The sequence below is a fragment of the Pteropus medius genome, unplaced genomic scaffold (assembly GCF_902729225.1).
Source record: "Pteropus medius unplaced genomic scaffold, Ma_sr-lr_union100, whole genome shotgun sequence".
NCBI classification, from domain to species: Eukaryota; Metazoa; Chordata; class Mammalia; order Chiroptera; family Pteropodidae; genus Pteropus; species Pteropus medius.
Genome location: NW_024347790.1, coordinates 8,047,022 through 8,059,444, shown reverse-complemented (window position 1 = coordinate 8,059,444; position 12,423 = coordinate 8,047,022). Strand labels below are relative to the sequence as shown.

Below are 12,423 nucleotides of genomic sequence, written 5' to 3'. Positions count from 1 at the left end.
ATATATATAAACTTTCCATTATTGATATGACTTAGATATAAGTCATATAGAAGATATAGAGAAATAAATAAATATAAATGTCTTTCTATATGGAAACTTATTTTGTTTTACCAATTTGTTTTTCTAACTTTCTATGGATGAATTTTTTTTAATTTGGGTTACTTTTTTGAGGGGTTAGCATACTGACAAGTGCCCTGTGAAGCTTGGACTTCTTATGCCAATGAGTTCCTTGGTCTACGGTTAACCAAATGACACTGAACTCACTCTGTACTCCTTGTGCTGGGACAGAGAGGCAGTTCAAGTCGCTTGTGCCCTTTGTTTGAGAACAGATAGGTGGAAGGACCCCAAAAAGTACATGCCTTCAGTCACATTGGTGACTCCACTTTTTTGAAGCCAAGGAAGGTTAATGATAACAAAGAATTGTCATTGTTTCTGTTAAATTGGTGTTTTGCCATATGTTTTCCTCTGGGCTAGCTTCCTGTCATGTGCATCTTGGGAAAACTGAGTCACTGTGCTGGACGTGGGATATGATAGTTTCCTCTAAGATGTTTGAGATCTGCTGTAGACAACATAAGGGAACAATTATTTGAGTAGTTCTAGGGTCACCAGAGGGCTCTCCAGGACTGCAGGGACTGATGGAGCAGGAGAGTTACAGAGACCTAAGTAAGAGCAGTGAGTCAGGGATCAGGTTCAAGTCAGTCCTGAGAATTCTCCTATTGGCTAGGGATAAATCATACCTACAGGTCAGCCACGCCCGACCTTACACTTTTCTATTTCTATAAATTTCATGAATGGCCTTATTCAAGTCTTTAGCTTCAACTAATATACTGATGACTCCAAGTTATATTTCTGGAATAGGCCCCGCTTCCAAATTCCAGGCCCTTGGCCCAGTTGCTTATTGTATGTCTTCATCTGAATGTACCAGGGGTACCTCAAACTTAGTGTCTGAATCTGCATTTACCAAATTCTTCCAGAAAGAAAGAAAGAAAGAAAGAAAGAAAGAAAGAAAGAAAGGAAGGAAGGAGAGAAAAGAGAGAAAGAGAAAAGAGAAAGAGGAGGAGGGAGAGAGGAAGGAAAGAAGGAAGGAAGGAAGGAAGGAAGGAAGGAAAGAAAATCCTAGCATACAAAATTGTCCCAATTTCTATTACTTTTTTCTTATCATAGTAAATGGTACCATTCTCCACCTGGTTGCCCAAATAAGAAAATTTTGGCGGTTCTCTTCTCACACAAGAAGTGCCCTAAATTCAACCTCTTTCATAATTCTTCTCAAATATATCTCCTCTACTTCAGACCTGTTTTGTTTTCTAGTGTATTTTCAGCGCCCAACGTATCCAGGCACATAGTAGGAATTCAGCAAATATTTAGTGAATGAAGGAACAAAGAGAACAAACAAAGCCATTCTCCCTGTAGGAAATAATTCAGAAAGAGATTAAGACCTTAAGAGACATTTTCAAAATAAATATTTTTGGGAAAACATTCAAGATAAACTTTTATCCATTAAGCAAGGACAGGCTGCTATGAAAAAGGAATGGTGTAAGAAAAGAACAATTTCTTGGAAGTATGATTTAAAAAATAAAAGATGGGACTGGGCAGGCTGAATAATAAAACTGACACAGCTGAAGATCTAATAAATAATCTGGAAGATAAACTGAAAAAAATCTCTTAGAACATAGTGCAAAATGGCAGACAGAAATTATGAGAAAAGTTAAAATATGGAGGCTAGATTGAAGAGGTCTAATACCTTTCTAATAAAATTTTCAGAAAGCAAAACAGATACACTGGAAGTAAGACAGTAATAAAAGAAATAGAAGAAAAATTTCCATGAGCTAAGGAGAAAAAACTTTTATATTCAGATGAAAAGATTCACCAAGTCTTAAACAGGAGTAATAAGAAAAGAAGAATATCTACTGTATTTTATCAAATATCAGATGCCACTGGTTGTAAGAAACATCATTATTTTATACCACTATCAAGGAAAAAACTGCCAATTAAATTATGACATACACAACCAATTGTAAGACATCTCAATTTCAAAAATGTTAAAATGCTAGAGAGATAGGGAGTATATCTCTTAGAATTGATGAAAACAGTAGGTACATCCTAATAATGTTTTAGGTCTCAAAGAATTAAAAAGAGAAAAAAGAAATTTAGAACAAAAAAAATATTAATTTTCTCATTAAGAGTAGTGGTTGCTACAAGAAAATAAAGTGTTTGAAGGGGAAAAAAATGTTTGAATCCCTTACATCTAGCTGAAGTCTCAATTGAATATGCAAAAAAAAAAAATCATAAAGCTATGCAGGATAATATAGACACAAGAAAAAGGGTAAACTAGGGATGACTCAGAAGTGAAGGAAGCTAGACTTCTTTCAGCAGCAAAGTTTAATGACAGGTTTACCTTCTTTATGTATAGTTACACTACTTCATCCTGTAGTAAATAATGTTTAACTAAACATAGGTAAACATTATGTTAATGTTAATTCCAGCATTTAGAATCGATGTGTAGATAAGACATAGAGGACTTAATTCTAGTTAGAGACATTGGCACTGTAAAAATAACATTCCTTCTAAAAACTGGGAAGTTGAAGGAGTGAAGATGTTGGAAAAATTAAAGATTCAATATACGTAACTTCTATTATCTTAATTTATTTACTCCCATCTTTCACAGAAGGGAGTAAATAAATTAAGATAATAGAAGTTACGTATATTGAAATCATAATAAAGGCAACCATGGTAAGAGCTAAATATTTGCAAATAAAAAATTGGGTGACTACAGCCATGCTACCCCCGAATGTGCCCGATCCTGTCTGATCTCAGAAGCTAAGCAGGCCCAGGCCTGGTTGGTACTTGGATGGGAGACCACCTAGGAAGACCAGGTGCTGTAGGCATTTAAAAAAAAAAAATGGGCAAGTAAGGGGGAGAGAGAGAAGGTGGAAGGTAATTTGAATGCTCTAAAATCTTCATCTTTATTTGTGGGGAGCCCAAATCAATAAAGGCTATTATTTATTTATAATGATAACAATGAGAAAAACAAAAACAAAAATTGCACACATGCAAAAAACCCTTAGATTCTGGGAAGTGAGTTTTATGGTTATGTATAATATTTGCAGCTTAGTTTTTAAACATGTATATGCATTGCTTATATTAAAAATATAAAATAATGTGGATGAAGAAGTCAACAAGTTAGTATATAGGAATAAATAGTAAGATATGTGAAGTGCCTGGCACAGAGTAGGCACTCAGTAAATTATAATTTTTATGGCTGTTATTAAAAATATTGTTATTTTTAGATGTGGTAGCTGATGTTGGCTGGTTTCCCTTTGCCCCTTCAGATACAAGTAAAATTGGCTCAAACCCACATTTTGTATTTTGTGGCAGACAGCCCAGAGTGTGTTCCATGGTTCCTACAGATTCCCGTGGCATCTTCTGGTGGTTGTCACTGTGTCTGGGCTCCTTCTTCTACTGAACTAAGTCAGTTTCTGAGTCTCATTGTATTCTGCTTGCCATCAAAGTTCACATTTTGTTCAGTCCAATGCTGAATTCAATCCAGTTCTGCAAATTTTACTAAAAACACCCACTCGCACAACACCTTTACATTTATAAATTTGAGTAGGTTGAAGTTTAAGTGACAGGGACAGTTTACATCACCAAAAGGCCATTTCAAATTTGAATATTGGACATTACCGCTGGCCACTGGTCAGCCGCGGCTTTCTCACACACCTACAGCCTTGTGGCCTCACCATTCTCTCCTCTATTTCTCACCCCAGCCCTCGCTTCTGATTGCTCTGGGAAGCTAGAAGTCCATTTTGTTTTATTCTGCAGAGCGCTCTGACTTCTGCTCCCAGTCCTGGTCCCAAACCCTTCTTGGCAGAGGCCATCCCACGAAGATGGGCAACAGATCAAGGACCTTCTGGGCCACAGATCCCACTAGAGAAGGTAATGACGGTAATAGCAGTACTTTTTCTGTCCATCGTATAGGAATATAGCAATAGCTAACCAAGCAGATTCTTATATTCAGTATGTTTTTTCACTGCCATCTGTTCTTCTCCTCATCAGAGAGGCATAGTAGTGAAAATTCACCTTGATTATCATTTAAAATAAAAATTATTTTAAAGCTTGTGACTTTACAGGGTAATAACTGCCCATTTCATTAAAAAAAAAAGTATCATGGTAAAATTGGCCAATATATAATTATAGAGTAATGTATTTTTAAAAATAGTAGTGGGAAAGTTGGTTTTAATGGACTGTAATTGTCCAATTGCAAATGCAATGTTTAAACACTAATATATAAATTAGATAAGGCAGAAAAGACCCCTGTGGGACTATGGTTGGGGTATTTTAAGTCTTAGTTGCCCTTCTCTAAGCTGTAGAAAAACCACGTCTTATGTTTACCTTGGTTTATTTTATTGCTAGTTTACACCTGCAACACCTGTTGTAACGGATGAAGAAAAGGTGGAAATGTCAGAGAAAAAGGTATAATAAGAACTTATATATGACCATTATTATTAACCTAATTATTGTTTATATTGATACTGGCTATTTTCAGAAAATAGTGATGACTTTGAAAGCTACACCAAGAATTAGTCTTATGCAGAGAGAAAGGACTTGATTGCCTCAGTAGTACGATTCTGGGGTATATTCCTGCCACACACAAAGAAATCTCTCTTATTCATGAAATGCCTATAATTCCACTGTTAGAGATTCATTCCTTTTGCTAAAATTCCCCCTCTTGTAAAATCTAAACAATACTGAGAAATAACATAAACTCTAATGTAATTGCTTTGGTCAGATCTTTTCCTGAGAACAGTTTTGACAGAAAGACTAACTGGGGGCAGCTGCTGTCTATGATGGAGAGCTGGAGAGGTCAGCAAGAGAGGGAAAACAATATTTAGAAAAAAGATACCTAGTGGGGGCGGGGGATGATGACGATAAATTTGGTTGCTTTGTCATATTGTCTAGAGTTGGCTACCTTTTAAGTAAATCTTTTATAGGAAATAGAGATGTGGGACCTTAAATTCTTCCAATTTATGGGAATTTGCTAGTAAATTTAACTCATTGTTTCCTCAAATTATTTTTCAAAGTAGTTAGAATGTGCATGCTGTATATTAGAAATAGCTTTCAAATTTATGGAGAAACAGAGTGTGTTATTCATGTAATTAACTTTGTGATGTATTTTCTATTGAAAGATTGAAGAAATACGAGTTTTGGAGAAGCAAATACAAGTATTGAAGGCTAAGTTAGAGAATGAGATAAAGAAGAGAGAAAGGTACTGGAAATAATGATTTATAACTGTTCATTTGCAGCTAATTCAATGTTTAACCATCTATCAATTTATTACAGGTTTAGGAAGGAATCAGAACGGATAAGCAAAAACTGGGAAAGGAAATTCTTTATTCTCAGAAACAGGTATAGTGTGATATATACAAATTCTATTTATATAAAGGTGACTAATCATCTTTTAAGGAAATGGGAAGGAATTTTTCTGTGCATGTTAATTAGTATAAAATGCCCTGAAACACTTTTAATAAGAAATGTAAAATAATCGGCCTAAAATAGAAGAGTAGTCGAAGTCAGTTTGAAGAAAAATTAGTTTAAAACTCTGTTTCATTCCCAATCTCACTGTTTCTGCTTTAAAAGATCAACAGGACAGATGCCTCTCTTGATAATGGGTTTAATACATAGTCATCATCCTCCACAGGGCTGTCGAAACGTTTTCCTGCTCATCTTCACATAATCATATTTAACTGGTCCCCATCTTCTTTGTCAAATTGCTTTATATAGTAGCTCCTCTTCCCTTTTCCAGACAAAACAACACCAACTCCTTTAGTCTCAGATCTATTTTTCATTCATATAATCATTTTAATTTCTCTTCCCTACATCATCTTTGTCTTTTTAAAAATGGAGAAAGCGACACTCTAAAGTTCTGAAAAGACTAAAAGCAATGCCAAGTAGAGAAGAACGCCTATTCTTTTCCTTGTCCTAAAATGTTAGCATTAAAACTCTAAATTCTATTTGCTTGGTTCCTGCTATAATTTCCCCTGGATTCTCTTTTTTATCCCATGTTAGAAATTTCCTTGCAAGATTTTCTCACAGTCGGGCATCAAGACAGGATGGAGTTAATGTTCGTCCGATGTCATAGGTCAAGCTTGAGGCTCACACATGACTTCATGGGGTACTGATACCAACCATTTGCACAGCATTCCATAAGCATACACTATGGGTGTGTATATAAAATTCTATACATTGCTGTATACATCACACTGAAATGATCCCAGGTGGTAGATCGGGGATCTGTGTAACAGAAACACCACCAGATGGTGAATGAAGGATCTCCTCTTGGTGGTAAAATGTTCTGCTTCTCATTCCTGCTTGTATTTCACATCTGTGCCAATGGCTATTCTGTGCTCTGAAAAACATGTGCATGTTAATACTTGCCTTGACACCTCACGCAGTTATTATAAGGATAGCATATAGATGCAGGTGGAACAAGAGACTGAGAGCAAAGGAAAGCTTAAACACGCACTTAATTTCATTTCCCTGCACATGGATTTGGGACTATCTCTGAGACTGAGTAGAATGTCTTTCCCTTACATATTCCTGTGGGATTCACTTTTGTCCTTAGATTTTCCTTGTATCTATCCCTATGGGATTTATCCTATACTCAATGACCAGTTTTACTTCAGATTGATTTGCTGTTAACCAAGATGTTTACAATCATTTTCACCTTTTTGGTCTCTGCAGACTTTATGCTGATATGTAAATATTTAGGACAGACGGAAGGATTATTACATACTTCCTATATGTTTTCTTATTTAATCCAAACTGACTGGAGCATAATGGTGAGACATAATGTTTTACGTATCTCTCTGGTTTGGTTGCCTTACCAAGTGTTAACTCAAGGTGGTCTATGCAACAGCACAGAGAGTGTATACACATCCAGAGTGCTGTATTATGGTGTGGTATGGAGATTAATTGTACCGTTGCAGACTCGTATGTATTAAAATGATCATTTTATTTCACTGTAACAGATCTTAGATCGGTAGCAATCATTTTTGTTTAGAAGAAAAACTTCACCTTAGCCAGTCAAAGAAACATTTCAATCCAATGATTGCTCACCAAATTCATGATTCAGTTCAGTCCCAATTCAATTTAGAGCTCTGTCCTCCAGCTCCTTTTTCGTCTCTGCAAAGTTGGCTCTATTTTCAGTAAGATTGAGCTTACGCAGTGCTGATGAGGGCAGGGGTTGATCTTTCCTCTTAGCATGCCTGGCTCAGCTGCTGACGTCATCATTTTCATTTCTCTTGGCACAAATGGTGCTCAGGTGTGGCACATCAGCCCAAGAATAGATAAGTAAGTACCTGGCTGATGCCACAGTGATGCAGCCACTCCTACCTCAACCCCAGGAGTTTGGTCCACATGCACCCATCTGAGCCAGGGTACAAAATCAATATGTAAAAATCAGTTGCGTTTGTATATGCTAATGACAAACTATCAGAAAGAGAAATTTAAAAAATAACCTCATTTATAATTGCATCAAAAAGAATAAAATACTTAGGAATAAATTGACCAAAGAAGTGAAAGATCTTGATGTTGGAAATTAGAAGACATTGATGAATGAAGCCAAGAAGACACAAATAAATAGAAAAATACTCTGTGCTCATGTACTGGAAGAATTAATATTGTTAAAATGTTCATACTATTCAAAGCCATCTATAGATTCAATGCAATCACTATCAAAATTCCAATGGAATTTTTCAAAGAAACAAAAGAAAACAATCCTCAGATTTATATAGAATCACAAAAGATTACAAATAGCCAAAACAATCTTGAGAAAGAACAAAGCTGAAGGCATCATGCTTTCTGATTTCAAACTATAGTACAAAGCCATAGTAATCAAAACAATTTGGTATTGGCAAAAAAGATATTGGCATAAAAACAGACAAACAGAGGAGAGAATCCAGTAATAAACATATATATGGTCAATTAATTTATGACAGAGGAGCCAAGAATACTCAATGGGGAAAGGCCAGTCTCCTCAATGAATGATATCGGGAGAACTGGACACCTACACACAAAAGAATGAAACTGGAACCCTATCTTACATTATACACAAAAGTAAAGTCAAAACGAGTTAGGTCTTAAATTTAAGACCTAAAACTGTAACATTTCTAGAACAAAATGCAAGGGGTAAACTTCTTGACCTCCATCTTGGCAATGATTTTTTGGATTTGAAAACAAAAGCGAAAGCAACAAAAACAAAAATGAATAAATGTGACTACATCAAACTTAAAAGCTCCCACACAGCAAAGGAAATCATCGTCAAAATTGAATGGCAACCTATGAAATGGGAGAAAATATTTGGAAATAATATATCCAATAAGGGGTTAATATCCAAAATATATAAAGAACTCACAGAACTCAATAGGAAAAAAATGGCAAACTCACACACACACTCACACACACACACACACACACACACACACACACACTCCGATTATAAAATGGGCAGAGGAACTGAATAGGCATTTTCCCAAAGAAGACATTCAGATGGATCCATGAAAAAATGCTCAGCATCACTAATCATCAGGGAAATGAAAATCAGAACCACAACGAGGTATCACCTCACACCTGTTAGAATGGCTGTCATCAAAAAGACAAAAGATAAGCATTGGTGAGAATGTGGAGAGAAGGGAACACTTGAGTACTGTTGGTGGGAATGTAAATTGGTTCAGCCACTGTGGAAAACAGTATGGAAGTTCTTCAAAAAATTAAAAATAGGACTACCGCTTCTGGATACATATCCAAAGGATATGAAAATAGGATATTGAAGACATATCTGCACTCCCATGTTCATTACAGCTTTATTCATTATGTAACATATTTTTACAAAAGCTAGAATGATTTTATACATAATACTCTGCAATTTTCCCTTTTTACTTAACACTCTTATTTTGGACAGCTTTCTCCATCAGCACATTTAGATATAGCTCATTCATTTTAATGGCTACATGCTCCTCTCATTTTGTAGTAGATTGTAATTTATTCAACTAGTTAGGCTGGTTAATTTTTTCCATTGTAAACAATGTTGCAATGAATATTCTTGTCTATTCCTAATATGCTATTGCTATTATTTCTGTAAGATTGATGCCTAGAAGTAGTTTTGATGGATCAAAAGATGTACAGTTTTTTTTATCACATTTTAAAAAAATTCTAATACACTGAAATTCTCTTTGTACCCCTCCTCCAATTCTATTCCTCTCTATTCCTCCTCAGAGGTCAACATAAAAAATTAGTGTTTATTCTTCTTTTTATCTTTTTTAACTGTAAATTTATATCTGAGTAATAAATAATAAAAATTTGTATGCTTTAAAAATTGATATATAATGTACATTAGCAATCACAATGTACTTATCAATTTTTTCACTTGTCATATTTTTGAAATTTTTTCAAGTTAATACTTAAGATTTAGTTTATATATTTTAAGTGCTACATAATATTACACTTAATAAATATTATAAACATTCTACAGTTTATTTGCCCCTTCCTTTATTGGAGCATATTTAAATTGTTTTCGATATTTTACAATGCTACAATAAACATTCTTGTTTATATCTCTTGTCTTGTACAAAAATTAGTTTAAGATTTATATCTACAAGTGGAATTTCTGAGTCATAGGGCAATTCTGTCAGGATCTTCCAGGTTATGCTGCAGTAACAAACAACCCTAACATCTTAGTGGCTTCAAATAACAATGGCTTATTTCATTCATTCTACATGTCATCAAATAACAATGGCTTATTCATTCATTCTACATGTCCTGTGGTACTGTTCATTTTTATCTTCACTCTAGAGCCCATGCCGATACAGCATTTTTTTTACCTGGAATACTGTCGCGATAGAGACAAAAGAGAAATAGCAAACCATGCACCAGTGATTAAAGTTTCTGACACAAACCACTTTCTGTTAGCACTTTATTAGACAAAACATGTCATATGGAGCTATCTAAGTTCAAGGTGGTGGTAACATATCATCATCCTTTCATGGGGAGGGACGTTATAGAGGGCGGGTCACCAAATGCAAGCAAATAGCAATCCAGTCTCCCACTTCAGGTGTGCACACCTTCGCCATCACCAGGTGAATCAGTCAGGGTTTAGTCAGGAAATACCTGAACAGAGACATTTTATATCAAGAAGTATTAACTAATAGAAGGTGGTTAACTGCTAAAGGAGGTAAAGAGAACTCTAAAGAGCAGAGGGGTAACTTAGTGTAGGAAGCAGCTTCTACCTCTAGTACTGAGGAAAAGTGTTTACGGAAGGAACAAGCTTGGAAGCATTCTCCCCTCAAGGCTGACACTCCGACCTCATGGCAGAAGGTGCGACTGTGGTCCACTGGGGTGCTGTTGGCCAGCCCGGCGAGCAGGACATCATCCGCTGAGGTACAGCAAAACTCACTGGAGGGTGAGCACCACTAGACATCGCTGGCAGCGGCACACTCCCTAGGTCTCTAGAAGGAAAAAAAGTCCACCAGGACCAGGAAGTGAAGCCCCTTCTTCTTACCGTGGACTAGCACCTAGAGGTAGAGCGGAATATCGTCAGAGTGAGCAAGCACGCTGTGCTTCCCACTTCGCAGCTCATCTGCACCCATTCCCAGCATCTGGAGCAGATCAGAGTGGAATACACTGTGTGGCGATGTGACTGTCTTCAGCTGCAGGCACTGGAGGGAAGAACATACTCCATGAGAACACGTTTGAGACAAGACGTGCAGATAAGAATCCAGGCCAGGATCACCACGGCCTCCATCTTCCTATTTAGCATCTGGTACAGTTAATTTATCCTCTCAATTATTCATTCATTTACAAAAATTTATTAAGCATGTACTAGTTGGATTTACTGTAATTCTGATACTTGAAGCTGGCAAGGGAGGTAAGGTGCAGCATCTAAAGGAACAAGCTGGATGATTCATCTCTTCAGCTAAAAAAGTCACTGATTTCAAGCAATGTCATGGGAGATTCATACCTGTTCTTATTAAGGAAGAGACAAAGTGGATTTGCCATTTGGTGCTTTCAAAATGGCAATGCATATCATGTGTTAGTGTGTTATGTGTGTGGTGTTATGCATGTTGAAATGTATACAATTAATGTTTTAGCTTTCTGTACAGGTGCCAGAGACAACCCTAGTCACTTTACACGCTTGAAATCCTGACGACAACTGTAGATAGTCATTAGTATTACAAACGCCATTTTTCTGATGAAGAAAGTGAAGCTCAAAGAAGTTTAGTAACATATCAACTCATACAACTTCAGATCTCCAGTGTGGACACAGGTCTCTGACGCTAAAAACGACATTATTCGTGTTTCCTATTCTTTAATACTTTTTAAAAATGTATTTTATCCAACATTGAATGTATATAAAAGAATAGTTAGGATATAGTAGTACAAGATAAAGACCAACCAAAAAATGAACGAACACCTGTGTATTCACTACAAGGTGAAGAAAGAGCATCAGTAACTTTGGAGCCTATGGTGCCCACAAAGTGTTTATTGCCGTTCCTTCTTCCAGGTAATAACTATCCTGGATTCAATGTTTTTCATTCCCTTGGGGGAAGTTTTAAATATCATTCATTTTGCTAAATAGATATTGAGTTACTCATATTTTCTGCTTCTTTTTCTAATAGATTTCATAATTCACATTTTCTTTTTTAAGGAATTTTTTCTTTTCATCACATTGTCAAATTTATTGACTTAAAGTTGTTCATAATATCCTCAAATATGAGGATATTAAATTATCTGTAAGATCTAGTGATGTCCCCTTTTGTATTTTAGAGATTGATAATTTGCGCTTTCTTTATTGGTCAATCTTGTTAAAAGTTAATCAGTTTTATTATTTATTTCAAAAAAACAATTTGGTCTTGGTTGAGTTTCTGTCATATATTTGTTTTCTTTTCATTCACTTCTGTCTTTATATTATTATTTTCCTCTTTCTACTTTTTTAATGTATGATCTGCTGTCCTTTTACTAGCTTATTGAAAAGAAAGCTTAGATCATTGATTTTCAGATTTTTTCTTCTAATTTTTGCATTTAAGGCTATATATATTCCTCTACACACTGCTTGAACTGCATCTCACAAATTATGACATGTTCTATATTTATTATCACTCAGTATAAAATATTTTCTGAATTCTATTTGATTTCATTTTTGATCCCTGGGTTATTTAGAAGTGATACATTTAATTTCCAGATAAAGATTTTCTTGTTATATTTCTAGTTTAATTCTACTGTGCTCTGAGAACATACTCTGAATTATTTCAATCTGTTAAAATTCTTTAACACTGGTTTTATGGCTCAGCATATGTTACACGTACACTTAAGAGTGGAAATTCTATCACTGTTGGGTGCAGTGTTCTATATATTTCAGTCAGATCAACTTTG

The 12,423-nt window shown here is 35.5% G+C and overlaps 1 pseudogene; it reads left to right on the top strand.

The window, feature by feature from the left end:
* The first annotated feature begins 2,765 nt into the window (after positions 1-2,765).
* LOC120614723 (uncharacterized) lies at positions 2,766-2,885 on the top strand (annotated as a pseudogene).
* The last annotated feature ends 9,538 nt before the right edge of the window (positions 2,886-12,423 follow it).